Source organism: Antechinus flavipes, chromosome 3, assembly GCF_016432865.1.
Source record: "Antechinus flavipes isolate AdamAnt ecotype Samford, QLD, Australia chromosome 3, AdamAnt_v2, whole genome shotgun sequence".
In the NCBI taxonomy this organism is placed as follows: domain Eukaryota; kingdom Metazoa; phylum Chordata; class Mammalia; order Dasyuromorphia; family Dasyuridae; genus Antechinus; species Antechinus flavipes.
In genome coordinates this window covers 634,910,404-634,934,201 of record NC_067400.1, presented here as the reverse complement: position 1 = coordinate 634,934,201, position 23,798 = coordinate 634,910,404, and the positions used below count along the sequence as shown (strand labels likewise).

General features: G+C 37.3%; 1 pseudogene; it reads left to right on the top strand.

Annotated features, from left to right (window-relative positions):
• The first annotated feature begins 3,397 nt into the window (after nt 1-3,397).
• LOC127557690 (3-beta-hydroxysteroid sulfotransferase-like) lies at nt 3,398-23,477 on the top strand (annotated as a pseudogene).
• The last annotated feature ends 321 nt before the right edge of the window (nt 23,478-23,798 follow it).

The following is a 23,798-nucleotide window of genomic DNA, read 5'->3' as shown; positions in this document are numbered from 1 at the left end:
TTTGTTTTGGCAAGCATGCTCCAAGGTATTTTATATTATCTAGAGCTATTTTAAATGGAATATTTCTTACAATTTCTTCTTGTAGTTTTGTTCGTGATGCAGAATAATGTGGATTCACTTCACATTCTGCTACTTTCCCTACGTTATTGTTTCCACTATTTTTTTAGTTAAGTCTTTGGGATTTTCCAAGTATACCATATTGTCTATAAAAGGAGAAAGTTTTATCATTTTGTTTTCTATTCAGATTCCTTCTATATCTTTTCCCTCCTCTTATTGTTATTGCTGGGATTTCTAATATGATATTGATGGCAATGAGGAATTTGTTTCCTACCTGATCTTCCTGGAAAGATTTCTTAGTTTAATCTCTTTGTAAATAATACTAGCTAGAGGTTTTCCATCAATGGGTTGCTTTTTTTTTTTGTCAATTTAAGAAAAAAATCAATTTGTACCAATACTTTCAAAGGTTTTTTTTTTAAAAAATAATTTGTAATTTGTACTTTATTTAAAAATGTTCTGTATCTGTTGAGAGAATCATACTTTTTACTTTTATTATTGATATAATTAATTATGTTAATAGCTTTCCTTATATTAAACCATATATGCATTTCTGGTATTAATCCCACTTTGTCATATATTGTTGTACTCTTTTAGCTATTATTTTATTTAGGATTTTTGCATTCATATTTGTTATTGAACTTGGCCCACAGTTTTCTTTCTCTGTGTTTACTCTTCCTGGTTTAAATATCAGTATGATATTTGTTTCGAAAAATAAAGTAGATTCTTTCTTTGCCTTTTATTCCAAATATTTTATTTAATATTGAAATTAGTTGACCTTTAAACATTTGATAGAATTCACTTGTAAATCTATCTGGTCCTGGTGTTTTCTTTTTAGGAAGCTCATATATTGTAATGTTCTGGTTAGCTCTCCAGAGATACTCAAATGGGCCTTGGCTTCAGCAGAATAATCACCATAAGAATAATCGGGAATAAAGTCCAAAGTCTTTATTATTTCCTTCATAGTCTATCTCCTTCACCTGGGGCCAGGCTAGCTTTATGCGGGATCTTAAGATGAGCTTTGGTCTTCTTAGTGGAGGAATGCAGGAGGCAGGAGAGCCACCAGAAGCTGGTCAAGTCTTCTCTCTCTCTCTGGCTTAGGCCCCAGTTTATATACTGTATTAAAATTACATCATTACAGTATACTGAGCATAAACCAATTATAATATCACTAGGAAATTTGTTGTAAGGTTATTTGTTGTAAGCTTAAATTGATCATACTGACCTAGAGAACTATTAATCACCATGCTAAACTAGAAAACCATTGTATTATCAATTACTGAGTTGTTACTTTTCTCCAGAGTTCTGGCTCATTACAATATATGATGTGTTCAATTTCTTTATCTAAAATAGAAATCTAGATCACTTTATAAAAACAAGGCTTAGCCTCTTCCCAGGTTCCCTTTGCAACTGAATAGAAGATACAGGATCATATAATGTCCTTTGTCTAGAGTTGCCTATTATTCACAAAATGCTACAAGATAATCCCTCTGGCAAAAGAGGCAGAATATAATGGTTTCTATTGCTAAATAGTCTCACCACTAGGTCAGTCACATTCACAAGTGAACCAGGTTGGAGGAAATGAGAGTAGCAGCAAAGACAACCTGAAGTGCACTCTGCCCAAGGCTGAGGGTTCAAAAGGGGAAAGTGTGTCCACAGTTCAAGGGGATGTGGTTCTGCTTCTGTTCTTGTTAAGCCTTTTCAGGAATTATACCTTTGGAAAAGTTAATCAATGATGATTGCATATCAGTGATAACCACTACCCATGATATTAGTCATTAGAAAGTGTTTCCAGATATCCAGCCCAAATCAGCCTTTCTAACTCTGCCCCTAAAACCAAAATAGCCATGCCTCCTCTCTTTCCTCCAAGGCAGTTTTCCAGTAGTTTTGAAGACATATGCATGCCATGGGCACTGATTCAGGGAAGTGGTATCATTGAGCTAATAGTTTTGTTCTTATCCTGTGTATTTAGGGTCAGCTGTTCCTTGTTGCAGAAAACCTCAGAGATTCAGATTCCTTGGCCCTGTTCATGATTATCCCAGACACCCCAACTTCTAAACCTTCTTACTGAACCCACTCTGCTCTCTGGAGATTGAATAGGCATGTGGAATGGGGGCAGAGGCAAGAAAGCAGGATCAGGAGCAGCAATTAGAAAGACTCAAGAGAAAGTAGTTACCTATCCTGGAGAAACCTTCCTATATGGAGAATCTCAAAAGATTTGGACAGCAAAAGTTCTTATACTTTCATATGTTATGGAACTTTCTGGTAGAAAGTTTGCTGAATTCCATAAACCCCTTATCAGAACATGCTTTTGAAATAATCGAGAGTGCCAAATTTCAGTAAGAGGTTAGTGAAATTAAGATTTCCAACCCTCACCCCAATTCCCCACCTCTACCTACAGTTCTGGAGTCCCTGGGAAGACTCCAGAGGACTTCTGAATGGCTGAGCCATGAGCTTTCCCTAGTGTCAATACTAGTGACTGCAGAGATTCTGCCCCAGTTTTAAAGATTTCCCCTTTAGGCCTTGGAACTGACATTAAGCAGCACAATAATCTATCCAGGACAACTACCTTCAGTGCCCTTCTGGGTTGTGAGCAAACTATAATTCATTCCCATTATGTAAATGTAAATATGATAATTTCCTTTATGTTTAATGATGATTTTTTCTATCAGAATATGCTAAACAAATTACAAAAAAAAAAAAAAGCAATGAAATGTTTCAGTAGAAATCATTATTGATTGGGAACTTACTGCTTTTGCTGTTAAACTGAAAAACAATTGTGGCTTTCTCTGAGATGCAGGCAAAGGAATTTGTGATGAATGGTAATGACTCTTAAAAAGAGCCTTTGGTTTGCTTTCACTGGTAAATCCAAGTATATCTGTTTGAATGGTTGTTAAGCCAACTTTACCAGTCAAAGGCAAATGCCAAAAAGCGTCCTCCAACCTTTCAGAGGAAATGCTCACAGTCCCAGGCTGCTTATATGAATATGACCCAGTCCAGGCTGCATTCAGCTCTGGGAGACCTAAAGCAAATGGTTCTTCAGTTTCTCCCCTTAGTCCTGCAAGGTACATGTTTTTCTGGAGGTTTCTGGCTACAGACCAGCTTGAGGGAAGGAGGATAGTCAGAAGGAGCAACCAATAGCCTTATAGGGCTCCAAATTCCCCACAACAGTCCTTCACAAGGTCACTTTTGGAAAGCAGTGGCTTCCCTTTTCTTGGCCTTTGTTGCTACTCAATAGAGGACAGAGGATTTGTCATTTGTCCAGAATTGCTTATTATGGGCTGGGTAACGTAGGGTGGTCTCTCTAGCAAGATTAGGGGAATGTATGGGCTTCTGTTGCTCAATGGCTTCACCCTTAAACTCTGCCACATTCAGAAATGAACCAGGTGAGACCATTCCAGGTAAAGTGGAGCCAACTCTCCACAAAGATAATTCGACAGTTCAGGGGAATTTGGTTGTACTTCTGCTCCTCCTATGGCTTATCAGAAACTATTCCATTGCAAAAATTGATGGCTGATGATTCCTTATCAATAATAACTTATAACCATAATTATAATTGTAAGAAAATGTTTCTGGACATGTAGCCCCAATTACCCTTAGTATTTATTTTCCATTCTGTCCTTGAAGCTAAAACAAACAGATCTGACCTCTCTTCTCCATGACATGACTTCAGAAGACCTAAAGTTATATGTGCCATAGAAACTGACTCAGGATATGGTCTTGTTCAGCTAATATTTGTTGTTCTGATCCTGTGTGCCCATATTCAGCTGTACGTCTTGCCAGAAAGACCCAAGGGATTTAGATTCCTTGGCTTTCATCATTCTCACATAAGAAAATCCAATTCCAAAGCTTCTATCCTCCCACCTTCCCTTTGGTTAATTAATAGGTGGGTAGTTGACTGAAGCTTGGGCAGTCAAGAAAACAGCAGCAGGAACAGGAGTAGCAGTGACAAAGATCCAGGAGAAATCTGTCACCTAGCTAGAAGTCAACTGCCCACATAGAGAATCCCAAGAAATTCCTATTTTTCAAGTGAGTCCCTCTTTCCCAGTTTTCATGGTGTAGAACATATTCAAAGAATGTAGGATGAGTTTGAGCTTCAGGACAAAGATGTCATGATAGTGACCTACCCCAAGTCAGGTAAGGAACAAGGGAAGGAAACAAGACATGCAGAAGGAGGCTAGAAGAGATGAGCTTTTTTTCCTGTTCCTCCACATTCTAGCCTTAGACCTCAAGAACAAAGAGACTTTAGACTGCAGGTAGCCCAGCCTTCTCATTGGTGACCAAAGATTCCTAAACTTTGGTGCACCCTGGCCTCTCTGGCAGGGAGTTTGGTGAAGCTCATAGACCCCTTTTTCAGAATAAAAATTTGAAATAATTAGATGGAAAGCTAAACTTTAGTAAGAAGTTATTAAAAACAAAGTTGTCCCCTTCAACTATATAGATTCTCTGAAATCTCTTTACAGATAACCTTGGAGATCTATGGATCTCAGATTAAGGACCCAAGGTATAAACAAAATGTCTTGGGACACTTAAGTGTCATAGTAGAGTCAGAATGATTCACCTTTGTGAGTTCAAATCTGGACTGAGACACTTCCTAGCTGTGTTTATCTGGAAAAGTCATTTAACCCTGTTTGCCTCAGTTTCCTCATTTGTAAAATAAGTTGGAGAATGAATAATAAACCACTCCAGTATCTTTGCCAAGAAAATCCCAAATGGTGACAGAAAGGGTCAGCTAAGACTTTAAAAATTGAACACCAACAACAGAGAAGGAAAGATGTTGGCCAAGAGCCATAAGACTACCAAAAAAGAGACAGAGAAGATTGATAATCCTGACACCACAGTCCCTCTTTGCTTGTGTTTGTCCCTCAGGAATGTATCCTGATTCTTTTTAAAGAAAGAAGTGTTTAAGACAGCCCAGAAGGGCCAGATTAGATTCATGCTCCTGTTCCCAGAGGTCAGTAGAGGTCAGTACCAGTGATAGTAAGGGAAAGAATCACTTGTAGGAAGACTAGGAAGGCACTATGTTCCAGAGAGACTTACAACTGAGACAGGATTTGACATTTCAGCAGAAGACTTTGGGAGAAGCAACACTCCAACTTAGGGCTTCCTGACTCTACATCCAATACTTCATTAACTCTAACACTCCAAGATCTCTGGAAGGTCACCTAGGTTGCATGGAAATGGTACAACTGGGATTAAACTCAAGTTAAGTCCTCAGACCCACAGGGCCGAGGGGCACTTGTACATATGCTGTGCTATAGCTATATAGGGATATAGCTATCCCTAGAAATGCTCCCTGCTGCCCTCCTCCTATGTCTTTGTCTACATGAGCATACCTCAAGACCCAGAATGCACTTCCCATCCCCATTTTTCACATGAAGTCTTATTCCTCCTTTATGGACTAGGAATCTCTGCCTTTATCTTCTCAGTCCCATCAAGGATGGATCTTCCCCATGACAGCCATTTCTCTTTTACATCTCTCATGCAAACTTCCAGGTAGGTCTAGCTAGTGGCATATGTTTCACAGAATTGCACTGTCTGGGCCCATGACAGTGAGCAACATGAACTCTGGGACCGCATGCTTGTGTCTCCCAACTCTGATCACAATACACAGATATACTGTACACTAAGCTTAGACTTTGTACTGGCCGTCTCCCCCATGCCTGAAAGGTTCTTCTTCCTCATCTTGGTCTCATACCTTCCCCAGCTTCCTGCAGGACTGAGCTCAAATATCACCTTCTACTGGAAGCTTTCCCTGAATCTCCCAACTCCCTGCTCTTTCCTCTCTGAGATCCCCTGCATCCATTCTTTGTGTCACTTATATGAACTGAGTTATTCACATTTCTCCTCTTACCTTAGATTATGAGCCCCTTGTAGTAAGAGACTGAGTTTTTGCCTTCCCTCTGATCCCTAATATTCAGCACAGTGTCTGGCACCCTATAAGTGCTCCAAAGATGCTTGTGGAATCACCATAGTCTCTTTGGTGTAGACATCCACCTCTCCAGGCACATTCAAATTTCATCTCAATTTAGTAAGCAGCACTCTCTCAGGTAGAGCTGGGGAGTCCTTTCCCCTCCTCTTGTGGAGGTTTTCCACTGGCTTGTTAAAATATGGGCAAGACTGAAATCTGTGAAGCCTCTGCTACTTCAGAGTGTCTGTGATTTTGTGGAAAAAATAATCATGAAAACCTAACCCATCTTTTTTTTTTTATTCTATGCAGAAACCCATTGGATAATACATATCTTCAGCCTGATCCCCTCAAAAGGGGACCCCACTTGGGTTAAATCTGTTCCTTATTGGAAATGTTGGCCCTGGATAGAGATAAAAAATCACATGGAAATGGTCAAGAGCAAGGCAGACTCCCATCTCTTCACTTCCCATTTCCCAGTCCATCTCTTCCCTAAGTCCTATTTCACCAGCAAGGCCAAGGTGAGCACATGAGGGCCCCGAGTAAAATGGAAAGAAACATATCTAGAACTTGGAAGGAGGATGGGACAGAGAGAGGCTGGAGGAATATTTCTGGTCCATTTTTCATAGGAATTCAGGGATAGGAGGATGTTATGTGAGCCAGCTGCTAGTGACTGCTGGGGATCTAATTCTGACCAGCAGAATAGATCCCTTCGTGTGAGAGGATGATAATGATACAAGGAAACTGAGACAAAGGTGCATTCTCTGACCTCTCTCTTCCCTCTAATTTATTTCATTCCTACTTCACAGGCAACATCTCTCAGGAAAAGCTGATTTGCAATTCCTTCAAGTATGTTATGATTCACAGCTGTGGGGGCTGTAGGAGAATCAACTTGCCCCTTCACACTTAGGCATGGTCCTTAAGAGGACGCAGACAGAGGGCTCTCTCTGCTCAATATCTTTTTTACACAGCCTCCTAATTCTCCTACTTGTCCCTTCTGTCCATGTCACTGCTCACTTCTACCTCTGGTGAGCAAGGTGAAAGTCCTGTGGAGAACATTCATGATAAGAGCATAAGATAAGGGAGAAGGGAAAGGAAAGAAAAGGGAAGCATGAAGAAGATTTGGATAAGTTTGAAGATTGGAGAAGAGCAAATTTGAAAGGAATTGGGAAGCTTCCTGGAGAATGAGGAGTAGTGGGAAGGGCCTCTGGAGAGACAGAAGAGCTCTTCTTCTAGTATCTAAAAGGCCAGCGTACATAGGAATGATTAGGTATACCTGGCCCCAGAAGAGATCCAGGAGTAATTTTAGGAGATGTGACAATAGGGCTAATTGAGGCTAAATGTTAAGAACAACTTCTTAATAATGGGAGCTTTCATGGTATGGAATAGGCTTTCCCATGAAGTGATAGAATCTCCACTCTAGAGATTTTCAGGCAAAAGTTTAGAGGCCATTTTTTGCAATACCATAGGGAATATTCTTTTTTTTTTTTTTTTAATATCAGTGACAATGTCATTCATATGATGAATATTTTTTCCAGATCTCTAGATAATATTAAAGTAAAATAAATAGATGATTAGATAGGAACATTAGGTATCATCTTCCAGATAATCATACATTAGTCTTTTCTCCAATCAAATGTTAAAATAGCTATTGTTTGTTGGTTAGTACCAATCACTTCATTTTTGTAACAAAGGAATGCAAACATAGTAAGTGTGAGGAGACAGCTGATTTCAAGTCCTGGACTGAAAAAAATACTTTGGTCAGTTCTTCAGAAGAATTTATTTTTTTTAGTCCAATATTGATCTTATTGAATAGTCCAGATAATTTTCAAAACAGTGGAATTGCAAATGACTTCACAAGAGCAATATGATGTCACATGGACAGGTTCAGTGGAGGTTCTGTTCTCTACACAACCAGTAGGAAATCATCTTTTTAAAATTGGTAGTAGAATAAATCTATGTCCTGAACTGATTCTTTAAAGTTCATTTTATCTTTTTTTTTCTTTAACTAAAATTGATTTTTTTGATTCTAGCAAGAACATACCAAAAATATAGGAAATTAAGATTTTATTGGGGCTATTTCAATGCTGAAATTCTCCAGGTTACATCCACACTGCTTTAGAGTTACATATATATCACTGGACTTTGGTTTTTCTTTGGTTCAACTTTCTCATAAGATTACTTTCCTCCTCAGATTCATTCCATTCCTTGTCATCAATATGTTCACAACTTCTTCTCCTTGTCCTTCTCATTTCTCCCTTCCTCCTCCTTTTCCTTCTTCTCTTTTCTCCTCTTCCTCCTCCTTTTTCAACATCATCATTATCATCTTAATCTCTCTTCCTTCTCTTATAGAATATAATACTGATCTTGAGACTTCACATTTGCTGTTGTTCAGTCATGCAGTCATGTTGGCCTGGTCATAACATTATGGACCATAGAATATCAGGCTCTTCCATCCTCTACTATCCCTTGAGGTCTGTCCAAGTTTATGTTCATTGTTTCCATGACTCTACCTATCCATCTCATTCTTTGTTGCCTTCTTTTTCTTTGCCTCCAGTCTTTCCCCAAATGATGTTCTTTTCTAACAAGGCCCATCTTTACATTAGATGGCCAGAGTATTTAAGCTTCAGCTTCAATATTTAATCATCTAGTGAATAATCTGAATTATTTTTTAAGTGTGGAATGATTTGATCTCCTTGCTGTCTAAGAGACTCAAAAATCTTCTTCAGGATCACATTTCACAATTGATTCTGTAGCACTCAGCTTTTTTTTTTTTAAATCCCAAATCTCATAGCCATACATTACTACTAGAAAACCATAGTTTTTGACAATACAATTTTTGCATACAAGTTCAGATTTGCCATAGGTTGCCTTCCAAGGAACAAATATCTTTTATTTGCAGGATTGCAGTTACTGTCTATAGTGATCTTTGAGTCTAAGAATACAAAATCTGTCACTGCTTCCATTTCTTCTCTCTCTGTTTACCAGGAAGTAATAGGTTCAGTTGCCAAGATATAAATTACTTTTATGTTAAATGCCAAGCCAGTCTTTACACTCTCTCCTTTCATCCTCATCAACAGGTTGAACAATTCCTCTTCACTTTCTGCCATCAGAGAAGAATTGTCTGCATATCTAAGATTGTATAACTGTCCCAGGAGCCTTAATTCCAGTTTTTCATTCATTTAACTCAGCATTTGTCATGATGCATTCTAGCTATAATTTATATAAATAGGTGCCAACAGACAGCTTTGTTGTACTTCTTTTTCAATCTTAAACCAATTAGTTGTTCAGGGTTCACTTCTAATTGTTGCTTCTTAGACAACATAAGAGTTTCTTCAGGAGACAAGTAAGAAATCCCATTTCTTTGAGGGCTTGCCAAATTCGGTTTTGATCCACACAATGAGAGGCTTTGGTGAAGTTTTCAATACATAAGTAGATTTTTCTCTGGAATTCCCTTACTTTCTCCATAATGCAGTGAATGTTGGTCTGTAGACACTTTGACTCTTTGAAAGCCTGTCTTTGCTTCTGGTAATTCTCATTTTACACATTACTAAAGCCTACTTTGTAGAATATTAAGGTTAATTTGATGAAACATGAAATAAGTACTATTGTTTGGCACTTAGAACATTTCTTGACACTGATCTTCTTTAGAATGGGATGTAAATTGATATTCTTCAATAAGACCACTGTTGTGTTTTCCAAATCTGCTGGCATATTGAAAACAATACTTTGAGCATCATCTTTGAAGATGTTATGCAGCTCAGCTAGAATTCATTCACCTCCACTAGCGTTATTTTTTTAATCTTAAAAATTGAACTAAATGCAAAATAAGAAAAGACAAAATAGAAAAAAAGTGAGAAAAGGAAAATTAAAAAGCAAACAAGCAAAAATATTATCATGTGTCCAGCAGAATGTCCGGGAGGATTCAAAATATATAACAATAAATTTCTGTTTTAAGAAAGTATATATAATAATAGAAGAGTTATATTCATGAGTGTCCATCTTTTCTTTGTTCCCTTGCAGGTTATTCTTTTGTACTGTGTACTTTTACTTTATTCTTTTTTTCCTTTTCATTCCCTCCACCTCCCCTAAGCAGACTACACAGTTAAACACATCCACATGTTCACACCCACCCTCACATATATATATATGTGTGTGTGTGTGTGTGTGTGTGTGTGTGTGTCTGTATATAAAGTGTGTATACAATATAAAAATGTATATATACATATACATTTGCATTTATCAACATTTAAACAATACTAATATGGTTGGCCATTGTTGTGGTGTTTGTATATATCTTTTATTCCCTATCCCTGCTAACTTTTCTATTTTAATTCTGCTCCTTAACTTGCCTTACTATTACTTAACCTCCCCCTGTTCCTGGATCCCTACCTTATCTTCTCCTCCCACCTTTACCTTCCTCTTTATCCATTTACACATCTTATCTCACTCCTGTTAATCTAAACACCCTTCAGAAGACCACCAGTGCTACCAATTTTTTCCCCTCTTTATTCCCTTCTCAATAATCTACACACCTTGTTTACACACCCTTCTATACCTCACTTTATCTTTTATCTTTTGCCCATTAATCTGCATATCTTGTCCCACTGCCATAAATCTACACATTCTTCTATATCCCATCTTATCTTATTCCCTTAACCCTTTCTTTATAGATTTTTGGAAGGTCCTTTACCTTCATGGAATTATATATATCTCCTTCCCCTCTAATGCTTCTGTGTCTGTTCTTCCTCTGCACCTCATTTGTATTATTTCCTACTGTACTTATTACTATTTTATATTTACCTAAAGAATTTTGTTTTTTAGAATCAGATCATACTCAGCTCTGCCACAATCTTTCTTTTGGACTATTCATTTACTGATGTCAATCTTAAACATATGTTATACATTTCCAGGTATAAAACATAGAAGACTTGCCCATGTTAAATTCCTTGAAATTAATCTTTGATATTGGCTCTTATTTGTTAAGTTTTCTATTAAATTTGGGTTTAAATGAGACAAAGTTATGAAACTCTACAACTTCATTGAATGTCCATTATTAATTGAACATCATTCAATGTTATGGATAATTTTTCTGGATATGATATTTTTGACCAAAGGCCTAGTTCTTTTGATTGCTGGTATATATTATTCCAAGACCTGTGGTCTTTTATTGTAGCTACTGAAAAGTCCTGTACAATTCTAAATGGGACTCCAGCAAATGTGAATTGTTTTGTTTTGTTTCTTGTAAAATGTTCTTTTTGATCTGGAGGTCTCAAAATTTGCCAATAATATTCCTATGTGTTTTCCATAAAGGATCCCTTTGAGATAATGATAAGTGGATTTTCTCTATTTCTACCCTTCCCTCATGTTCTAACACTCACAGATAATTTTCTTTGATTATTTCTTGCACTATTGTGTCAAGGTTCCATTTTTGGTCACAGTTTTTAGGTAGCTCACTTATTCTTATATTTTCTCTCCTTGATCTCTTTTTCTTATATGATGTTTCACATTCTGTTCTATTTTTTTCCATTCTTTATATTTTATTTTGTTATTTCTGGGTCTCTTATAGCTTTATTGTTTTTTCAAAATCTTTGAGATGCTGTATCTCTTTTTTTAGTTGGTTAATGCACCCCCCTCCCAATCTTCTTGTTTTGCTTGGATTTTTAATAGTTTTTCTTCAATGTCTCATTGGATTTTTAAATTCTTTTTTGAGTTCTTTTATAAATTCTCTCTGGGTAGAGAGACATTAAAGCACTCACTGGTATGCTGGTTCTTTGTAGTGCAGGGCCATGTCTCAGCAGCACAGCTGGGCCTGGTATTCCTAATCAGTAGAGGTTCCTTCAGTCTTCCACTCAGACCCCTGATTCCCCACACTGTGAGGTGAAAGTTCTTATGACTGAGACTCCTGCCAAAGTTAACTAGCCCCAGGATTCATAATTTGCTGTTTCTGTGGAGCTAGGCTGGAACTGTTTACACTTCACACAGGTTAAATCTCATGCTGGGGCCTTTCTTCCCATCTCTTCTTTTCAGGAGGACCATTATTCTTCTATAAGTCTTTACTTTTCACAAATCCATGTTCACTCTGAGGCACAAATTTCTTTGGTTTGTTGGAGAAATCTAGAGTGCTTGAAATATTTTTACTTACTCTACCATTTTCTCAGAGTCCTCCTACTAGTCTTATTTTTAGTGAGGCTTCCTAAGGCCCACTTGACTTCATTTTCCAGAATGTCTAGCTCTAGATCAAGAGCCACAGCATCCTGGTTATCAATGGTGATAGTATTTTTATCATGAGTCCTTCATAATTGTCTTGGATCACTATACTGCTAAGAATAGCTGTCTTTTCTTTCTTCATCATGTTTTATTGTTGTGACTTAATACAATATTCTCTTTGTTCTACTTACTTCAGTTTCTTTCAGTTCATATAAATCTTTCCTAGTTTTTAAAAATTATCCTGATTGGCATCTACCATATAATACCACATAATAAGCCGTTACAGTCAGATATCACATGCTGTTCAGGCATTCCCCAATTCATGGGCATACCCTTACCAAATCTTAGCTATCACAAAAAGAGTTGTTATAAATAATTTTGTGCAAATAGGTTCTTCCCCCCCCCCTTTTTTTTTTTATCTCTATTAGATACAGGACTAATAGTGTCGCTGTCAGATCAAAAGCTACACAATTTTATATTGTATTTGGAACAGTTTCAAATTGCTTTCCAGAATAGTTGGATCAGTTCACAACTCTACCAACAATGCATTAATGTCCTAATTTTCCCACATCCCCTCCAACATTTATTATTTTTCTGATGTATCTATGTGTGGGGAGTAGATAAAGTGAAGAACTTACAGGAATGTATGAATTCTTTTTCTGTATTTTATTATTTCTGTGTCTCCTCTATGACCTGTATAATATGTGCAGGCTCATATCTACTTGAGCCTTGGCCAGCTAGAAACATATTTACTTAACCTGAACTGATGACATTTGGTCATTTTGGTATTTGACATTTATCGATATTTAGTCTATTAGCTGGACCACTGTTTGCTTGATTAAGTTTGAAGGCCTGACTTTCTGTTTCCTAGAAATCAGGAGATTTCAGGGAAACAGAAATCTTCCATTCCAATCTCTCCAAATAGCAACAACCAATTAGATACCTTCCCCTCCCCTTCTCAATGCTCTTTTACTTGTGATGTAATTTCTTGTATAAAAGCTATGTATTTTTACTACTTCTTTAGTCCTCCTACAGCGAGCTTTCTCTTTCTTATCCAGTGATGGAACGTGTCATCTTCCAGAGGTTTTCAATAAACAACTTTTCTGCCTTCTACTGAGTGATCTCTGAGTAATGATTCTGGGTAAGGGTCTTCTACATCTCTCACATATGTATAGATAGATAATAATCTAATAATAGATCTAATCTAACATACACATCTGATAAATATCAGGTGTCATTTCATTTGAATTTTCTAATCACTAGTGATTTAGAACAGTTTATATGAGTACAGATAGCTTTGATATCTTTGTCTGAAAGCTACCAGTTCATATCCTTTAAACATTTATCAACTGAGGAATTACTAGTATTCTTATAATTTTTTTATCTGTATACTTGACAAATGAGGTCTTTAACATAGATACTCATTGTAAATTTTTATCCTACTTTTGTGTTTTTCTTCTAATTTTGGTTGCATTGGTTTTGATTGTGCAAAAACTTTTCATTTTTATAGAGTCAAAATTATGCATTTTACATTTTGTAATGCTCTCTATATCTTGTTTCATATTAAATTCTTCCATTCTCCATAGATTTGACAGTTAAATTATTCCACACTCTTCTAATTTGCTACTAGTATCACCATCTTTGAATAAACTATGTATACATTTTAACCTTCTTTTGGTATACAGTGTGAAATGTATGCTTGTAATTAGTTTCTGGCATACTATTTTCCAGTCTTCCCAGCAGTTTTTATCAAATAGTGAATTTATGTCCAAAAAGCTTAAATCTTTTGGGTTGATTAAACTAAAACTAAATAGTATTAGATTACTATGATCATTTACTAAACTGTCTTGTATACCTAAGTTATTCTACTGATCCACCAGTTTATTTCTTAGCTAGGGGCAAAGTGTTTTGATAATTACCACTTCATAATGAAATTGAAGATCAGATATGACTAGGCCACCTACCTTGACATTTTTTTCATTGATGCCCTGAATATTCTTGACCTTTAATTCCTCCAACTGAATTTTGTTATTTTTTCTAGCTTTATTAAATAATTGTCTATATAGCCCCAAATAAATTAATTTAGGTAGAAATGTCAGTTTTGTTGTGTTGGCTCATCTCTTAATAGTCATTAAAGTGATCTTTGTTTCCCAGGCTATTCAGCACTCTGGGAAAACTCTAATTTCTGGTTCATTAAACAAAAAGAGATCTGCAAGATCTGGCTCTGGCCACTAATATTTTATTCATCAACAATTCCTTTGCAATTCCATGGTTCAAAATAAAATTGTAATGTTAGACTTATCAGGGGAAGCAGCTGAGAAATTCACTTTAATACTTTTCAAGTAATTTAGAATAAGTTTATCATGTACTTGAACCATATTTGTGTGCAGGCTGTGAATCAGAGAACTCAAAGCAGGAGACAAAGAGGAAAGAGGAGGAGCAAAAGAAAAACAAAGTAGATGGCCCTAAAAGAACAAATATTTCAATAATTTATGGGTTTGACTGGATGGCTGCTTCTCTTCCCTTTTGCCTCTCTTATTCAACAATGCTAGAGCTCTCTGAAGAACAACTTTTATTAAAGGAAGAAAAGAAGGAATTAAAGAAAAAAGTCTGAAGAGGAGAAGATGATGAACATATAAAGGAAGGAATTTCAGGCTGAAGCTGGAAAAAGAAGTACACCAAGGCTGTCACATATTGTGTCCAACCACTTTTCCAGGAGAACTGTAACTGTCTGGGATTTCTGCGGAGATGCTAATATTTCTACTGTGTGGAACACCACACTCTCCAGAAGATCTCTGGACAAGTTGTTCAGGCAAACTGAAGATATTAGAATATCCTGACAACTTCCTTCCCTTGCCTTTCCCTTCCATTTTCCCTGATTATGTCATCTGGGCCCACATGGACTTTTAGTGTACATTCTCTGTGATTTGTCCTTGTTTGCATTGTCTGCACTCTTTTAAATGTGTTAATTAGTATATATCCAGAGCATCTTCATCTGCTTCTTCTGAACATTATCCCTTAGTCAATCAAATGAAACATCCGATAAGCATTCAATCAACCCCCAGAATTGTCTCCCTTTGTGTCTTTACAATTTCTTTATATAGACTTTCCACTCCTTCCAGAACAGACATCCCTTCTATAAGATATTTCTCTTTCCCATACCTTTCAGCTGAAAACTATTTTAATTTACATTACAAGATTCCTATCATACACATTACTATCTGTTCTTTATTTGAACGCCATCCTCAGCCAGGATATCATCATGCCTTTATTTTAAGCCATTGCCTAATAAATGCTTACTCCCTTCCTTTCCCTCTTTTTCCTTATTGCTAAGTAAATGGCTATGTTTGATATCTAATAGTGTCATTATGGTGAATACCTGTTTTGTATTAATAGAAAGACATTGTCATTGTCAAAAACTCAAGTCATGAATGAGGAAATTATTTTCCCCACAAAAGAGTCATGTCTACAATTTTGGCAAAATTTAAGTATAACTCTAATTCTGAGATGGTTTTTAATTCTGGTGAGTACCAGGATCTGACATTATGAACACATTTAGGAAAAAGCAATCTGGCCCAGAGAGTGAGTAAATGTTCCCATGATCATAGCAGAAGTATGAAAAGCTACCAAAATGAGCGATCCACTCTACCGAGTAATTACATGCAGCTGGGTGTAATGCCCGGGTTAGCTTTCTGGAGGGCCTTGGGAACAGCCTTGGTCTCAGCAGAATAATCACCATGAGAATAGTCAGGAATAAGGTCCAAAGTCTTTATTGTCCTCTTCACAGTCTGTGTCTGTCATAGTTTGATCCAGTCTCCTCTGCCAGTCTGATTTTAGTACTGGAAGCAAGAGAGCCGCCAAGAGGATGATCAAAGATAGAATGTCTGTGGCTGACTTTGTCCTCAGTTTAAATACCCTATTACAATTACGTCAATTGTAGAACTATTACATCACCATACTAAATACTAAGTATATATAAACTAGATAACCATTGTCTCATCAATTCCACCGAGTTAACACCTTGTTTCAAGTATATTTCTTCAAAGTTCCGACCTCTATAGCTGGGGAAATAGTCAGTAGAAGCAGTTTATCCAGTAATAGCAATTGACAGAGATAATTTAATCAACCTCCAAAAAATATTTATTAAGCACCTACTACCTGCCAGCACAGTAGTAAAGACTAGGAATAGAAGAAATGGATGGAGAAAGCAGCTCCAAAAATTGGGTCAAATGTTCTCCCTGCTAGAGATGCTTCATGAGGAAGGAAAATGGATGTGATAACCACCCAAAGTTCCAATTTCTCTTTCAGATCCCGTATGTTGCCAGGAATCCAAGGGACATCCTTGTATCTTTATACCATTTTAGAACTCAGATTTCATGTTACCTGTTATGTCCAACTTTTGAGCATTTCTTTGAAGAGGTCCTGCAGAGAAATGGTGAGTGAAGAAGGAATGATGGAGTTGCATCCTATTTCCCCTCCTTATCACTTTTCTCTATTTTCTCCACACCCTTTTGCCATCATGATGAAAATCCCTATTTAATTGATGTCCTTCCATTTCCTGGTGAGGCACATTCCTTCCAACAGCTCAGCAATATAGATAGGGCAATGACTGCCTCTCCCACCTTAGAGAAGAGTATTAGAAGTGAAGACTGCAAAAGTGATTTTTTCAAGACTATATGATCAAGAAATTTTCAGAGCTGACACTCATTGGAGCCCAGGCCTTTTGAAACTAAGACTAGTGCTAGAAACCAACTGGGGCCTGGATTGAAATGTAAATCATTTTAGTTCCCCTACTTCATCCATAAAAAAGGACCATTTACTTCAGGAGACCCAACCTAACCTCTCCTCTTGCTGAGATGTTTCAGGCTAAGACAGCACCCAAACCAAGTTCTTGGTTGAGCTTCTGACTTTCTCAGTTCTCTTCTCCTAGCTAGCCTTCTCTTGAATCATAGTTTTCTGTGACTAGGAATTCAGTTCCCTCCCCACCATGCACCTATCCACCCCTACCCCACAGACATACATAATGTAAACTAAGAACAAAATTTATTTCTTTGTCGATGATTCTCATTCTGACCAACACCTAAGGCAGAGTAAGCACCTTATTAATCTGAAACAGAAATAACCTAGGCTCCCATCTCTCCTTCCCAATTCCCTTCCCAGTGACATATGGGTCCTGGATTGATCACATCACAAAGTGGCTAACCATGAGAAATTCGGAGAAGTTCTTGCTCCTAAACTATGAGGAACTTCATCAGGTTCTTTTCCCTTTTCATCTTTCTAAGGGGTCTCCATTAATGTTACTGCCTTCCCTTTCTAAATTATTTCCAATACATCTTGCATATTTATCTTGCATATATTTTAGTTGTGCATAACTAAAGAAAATATATTGTAACAGTCAGAAAAACAAAACATTTTCTTTTATTATTATTATTATAGCTTTTTATTTGCAAGATATATACATAGGTAATTTCATAGCATTGACAATTGCCAAACCTTTTGTTCCAATTTTTCCCCTCCTTCCCCCAACCTTCTCTCCCATATGGCAGGTTGACCAATAGATGTTAAATATATTAAAGTGTAGGTTAAATACAACATATGTATACATGTCCATGCAGTTATTTTGCTGTACAGAAAGAATCGGACTTTGAAATAGTGTACAATTGGCCTCTGAAGGAAATAAAAAATGCAGGCGGACAAAAATAGAAGGATTGGGAATTCTGTGTAGTGGTTCATAGTCATCTCCCAGATTTCTTTCACTGGGTGAAGCTGGTTCAATTCATTACTGTTCTATTGGAACTGATTTGGTTCATCTCATTGTTGAAGAGGGCCACATCCATCAGAATTGATTATCATATAGTATTGTTGTTGAAGTATAATGATCTCCTGGTCCTGCTCATTTCACTCAGCATCAGTTCGTGTAAGTCTCTCCAGGTCTTTCTGAAATCATCCTGCTGGTCATTTCTTACAGAACAATAATATTCCATAATATTCATATACCACGATTTATTCAGCCATTCTCCAATTGATGGACATTCACTCAGTTTCCAGTTTCTGGCCACTACAAAGAGGGCTGCCACAAATATTCTTGCACATACAGGTCCCTTTCCCTTCTTTAAGATCTCCTTGGGCTATAAGCCCAGTAGTAATACTGCTGGATCACAGGGTATGCACAGTTTGATAACTTTTTGAGCATAGTTCCAAATTGCTTTCCAGAATGGCTGGATGTATTCACAATTCAACCAACAATGTATCAGTGTCCTGGTTTTCCCACATCCCCTCCAACATTCCACATTGTCTTTCCCTGTCATTTTAGCCAATCTGACAGGTGTGTAGTGGTATCTCAGAGTTGTCTTAATTTGCATTTCTCTGATTAATAATGACTTGGAGCATCTTTTCATATGGCTAGAAATACTTTCAATTTCTTTGAGAATTGTCTGTTCATATCCTTTGACCATTTATCAATTGGAGAATGGCTTGATTTCTTATAGAGTCAATTCTCTATATATTTTGGAAATGAGGCTTTTATCAGAACCTTTGACTGTAAAAATGTTTTCCCAGTTTATTGCTTCCCTTCTAATCTTGTCTGCATTATTTAAAAAAAAAACATTTTCTAAGGAAGTATTATGTGCCAATTACTTTGCAAAGTGCTAGGAATACATAATAAATTCTTAGGAATCTGAAGCCAAAAAAAAAAAAGTTCCTGCCCTCAAGAAGCATAAAATCTAATTGGGGGAAAATGTGCAAACAACTTTCTATGAACAAGAATAGGACTGTGCCATAAATTGGATATACTCAGAAAAGAGAAGGTGATAGGATTAAGAGGGCTTGGGAAAGTCTTGCTGTACATTAAAGAAGCCAAGGAGGTTAGAAAGAATGGACAGTTGACAACTTGAAGCATGGGGAAAAGTCAGAACAAATGCCCCAAACCAAGATATGGAGGCTCTTTTTCATCGGTGACTGATGTCATTGAATTTTCAGTGTCAAGAATGAGGGGAAAGCAGGCACAAACATCTAGGAATAAGACAGAGCACACAAACCTAAGGAGAAACCATGTCAGAAACTTCATCAATAGAGCAGCTGAGAAAGAGAAAGGAGAAATGAGTCCCAGTTCAGAGAGACCAGATGTTTGGTTCTGAAAGTACCAACATATGATGCAGTAACTTGTTTAAAAAAACCAAACCATCAAGTGTGCTTTATAGTACCTGCCAGTTCTGATCCTGGGTCCATCCTCTGGTCCAGTCATGTCCCCTCAATTGGAATCTCTTCCATGGAAATCCTGGCATTACTCAAGAGCTCTTTGCAGGATATCTCCATATGTGTCAGAAACTTCTCCATGTGAAAGCCACATGAGGCTGATTTTCTTTGTGTGGTTTGGGAACTTGGTGGGAGATGCTCCCAGAATCCCGAGCAAGAAGGACCTCTTTTCTCTTCCCAGGAATTTCTTCAGCTTTTCTTTACCCACCATTCATATCTACTTTCCCTCCTGCCTAACATCCTTCCTTTCCGTTCATTATGGTTTTGTTCATAACTCTTTTCTCTTTCTTTGCCTATCTTCCTTCTCCTCTTCATCTAATACATTTCTTCCCTCTTCATATCTTAGCTTAAAAAAAAATTCTTCAGAGTCCTCTTTTCTTTTCCTTTATGACCTTATCCTACTGGTCTTCTTCTCCCTATTTTCCCTAATCCTTTTCCCCTCTCTCCTTCCTCTCCTCAACCACTCCATCTCCTAATAATATATATTTCACTTGTCCTCATCTACTCAGCATCCCTTAACTTCCCCAATTCAAACTCTCCTTTCAGCTTGCTCTTTATTCCTCTTTCCCTTCATACTTTCTTCCTGTTTTCTTTCTTTCTCTTTGCCTTTTTTCCTGTTTTCTCTTCCTTTCTCTTTCCCTCCATCTCCTCTTCTCTTTTTTATTTCTTTTTATTTTTCTCCTTGCTGTTTTCTTTTTTCCTTTTGCTCCAATTTCTTTTCCTGTTTTCTCTTTCATTTTCTTTCCCTCCATCTCTTCTTCCAATTTTTCTTTCTTTCTTTCCGTACAATTCTTCTCCCTATTTTCTTTTCCTTTTTATTTCCCTCCCTCTCTTCCTACTGTTCTCTTTTCCTTTATTTCTTTTTCTTCAACTCTTCTTTCTATTTTCACTTAATTTCTTTCTCTCCATCTCTCCTATTTGCTGTTTCTTCCTTTGTCTTTTCCTATATTCCTCCCTTTTTCTCTTCTCTTTTACTCCAGCTCTCCTATTTTCTTTTCCCTTTTCTCCTTATCTCTTCCTACTGTTTTCTTCTTTTTTCATTTTCTTCACTTCTCTTTTCTTCCTTTCTCTCTTTATATTACTTCCCACATCAGATGTTCATTCACTCACCATAATTTCTTATTTCGCCTCTTGTTTCTATTCCCTATACTACTTCCAAATTCTTTTCCTTCTTTCATTTCCTACTTTATTATCTTTTTCATTCATGCTTCAGAGCTTGTCCTCCTTCCCACTCCCACTACACCCTAGAACCCACTCCAATGTTTTTTCTCCCTGTACTTAGTACTTTTTCTGTTTCCCTCAAATCTTTCCCTTCAGACTCTTCCTTCTCTCTTCATCTAAAATCCCAGTTTCTGCTTCTCTTACCTTTACACTTTTCTTCCCAACATTCTTCCTACCCTCCATTCACTTTTTATCTATTTCATCTTGAACCTCTACTCTGTTTTCCTTATCACTTTTGGCCTTTCCCTTTCTCTTCTTTCCCTTTTCTGTAACATTTTCACCCCCACCATCATAGGGTGTGGTATTTTTTCCAAGAATCTTAAGGTCAGTGTGGGAAAAGTTTGCCAATTCTTGGAAAAGGAGCTGAGTCAGGAAGAAATCAATTCAGTCATGGAGAATACTTTTTTCCAAGTCATGAAAAACCATATGCTGGAAAACAGAGAAGTTATACCACTCAATACTATGATGATGAGAAAAGGTGAGAAGCAATGGTCTAGGACCAAAAGGGAGTTAAGTAGCTGGTTTTCTCCTGCTCCCCCCACCCCCAACATGACATTTAGGAATCAGAGAAGATGTGAATCCCAAAACAGTTGGACACAAAGAAGGCAGCCAAAAAATGTGTTCCTTCTCTGTAATAGACAGTAGTATATTTTTATGCAATGACACACTCAGAAATAGAATGCATGAATATCCAAGAAAATCTCTCCCAGCTTTTCCTGCATCTGAGGAAAAACAAGCAGAGAAGGAATAAGAGGAAGAGGTAAGACTTCCTGTCAATATTACATGAATGGTGAAGAAAAGAACTTACTGGTTGCAGAGGAGGGTGCTGTCCCATATATATCAGTCACTGCACTCTACCCATTTTTTCTTCCTGAGCCAAAAAGGGAGGGAGAAGGGGATGGGAAAAAATGATCACTAAGGACATGACCCTACCACCTGTTGCACTCATTCCATATGTGACAGGAATCTGTGGAGACTGGAAAAACTACTTCAAAGTGACTCAAATGGAAACATTCAACATGTACCAAGAGAAGATGAAGGGGATGGACCAGGGTCTGTTCCCATGGGATCAATGCTGAGATGGAGATCATCTGGTGTTTTCTAATTCACCCATATATGATTGACAAACAGTGATAATTCTGCCTCCTCCTCTGCATCCCTATTCTCCTACTTTTCACTCTCTAATTGCTATAGCTAATAGAAAAAAATATTGAGACACACGGCATCTATGCTGTTTCCCAAAGGAAAGCTTCCAATGTGGGTTCTTTACTCAACACGCTAATTGTATCTTTGACAGTCATACTCTGGATGCTACTGTGGAAAGATCCTTTTAAGCCTGTGATTTAGACATAAATGAATGCTGAATCTTGTAGGCATGTTCTACCTGTTGGGATGATGGTGACTGTAATCATTTCTCAACAAATTCATAATGCTAAGAGATTATGTAATGTTAAATAATGCTTGCCTTGAAGAAATAAATTTAATGACTCCAACATGGGCATGATGAATAGTTTGCAAAATGAGACATTGTTCTATTGGAATACATGGAAGAGCTGTTGAAATACACGGGAGCCAGCTAACAGTGGCTGCTTGGAGAGCCAACCTTGAATGGATCTCCTCTTGTGAGAGGATGATACAAGGAGACTGAGTGGCCATTGCATTGTCTGCCTTTTCTCCTCTTCCCTCTGCCTTCAATTTATCTCATTCCTAGTCTACAACCCCTGTGTCAGCAAAGGCTGCCCTGCAACTCCTTCTGATGTTATAATCCACAGCTGTGCAGGCTCTTAAAGAATTGACCTGTGAAAATGGAAGGGAAAAAGATTAATTAAATATATGCCCAAAGGAATGCCGAATTTCAGAGAATAGCAAGGACACACAAGAAGGTTTTCTTAAATGAGCAATGGAAAGAAAAAGAAGAAAACAATAGAGAAGGATAGACAAGAGATCTCTTCAAGAAAATTAGAGATTTCAAGGACAAGTTTGATGCAAAAATGGACAAGATAAAAGACAAAAATGGTAGGGGGTTAACAGGAGCAGAAGAGATTTAGAAAAGATGGTGAAAATACACAAAAGAAGCAGACAAAAAATCTCTTATTACTGATAACAAGGATGGTATGGCTACTGATCTAGAGCTAGACATTCTGGAAGATAAAGTCAAATGGGTCTTAGGAAGCCTTACTAAAAAGAAAGCTAGTAGGAGGACTCTGGGAAGATGGTAGAAGAGGACTCCAGATTTTCTCCACAAAGAGAACAAATTTGTGCCTCAGAGTGAACGTAGACTTGTGAAAAACAAAGATTGGTAGAACAGTGTTCCTTCTGAGAACAGAAGATGAGAAGAAAGTCCCCAGGATGAGGTTTAACTTGGGTGAAGTGCAAACAGCTCCAGGCTAGCTCCACAGAAACAGCAAGTGAAGAACCCTGGGGCTAGTTAAGTTTGGCAGGAGACTCAGTCCCAATCACAGGAACTTTCACCTCCCAGACAGTGTGGGGAATCAAGGGTCTGAATCCAGGAAGACTGAGGGAACCTCTGCTGATTAGGAATGCCAGGCTCAGCTGTGCTGCTGAGACATGGCTCGGCAAAAGAAGGAACCAGCATATTCAGTGAGTAGTATAATTCTTTGAAATGTTTCCCTGCCCAGAGAGAATTTATAGAAGATCTCAAAAAAGAATTTAAAAATCAAATGAGAAAAACAAAACAAAACCAAAAATATCCAAGAAAAAACAAGAAGATTGTGAAAAAAAAGTTAACCAACTGAAAAAGGAGATAGAGAGTCTCAAAGATGAAAATAACTCTTAGGAAATTAAAATTGGGCAAGGGGAAGCCAATGAACCTATAAGGGACCAGAAAATAACATAACAAAATAAAAAAGGAATGAAAAAAATAGAACAGAATGTGAAACATTAGAAAAACCGATCTGGAGAACAGAGTAAGAAGAGAAAATATAAGAATGATTAGCCTACCTGAAAGCTGTGACCAAAAAAGGAACTTTGACACAATATTGCAAGAAATAATCAAATTATCCTTGAGTGATAGAACATGAAGGGAAAGTACAAATGGAGAAAATACACTTACCATCTCAAAGGGATCCTTTTAGCCTCAATTTGCACTATTTGTCCTATCTCTTCATTGTTCCTGGCTTTCTCCTTTGGA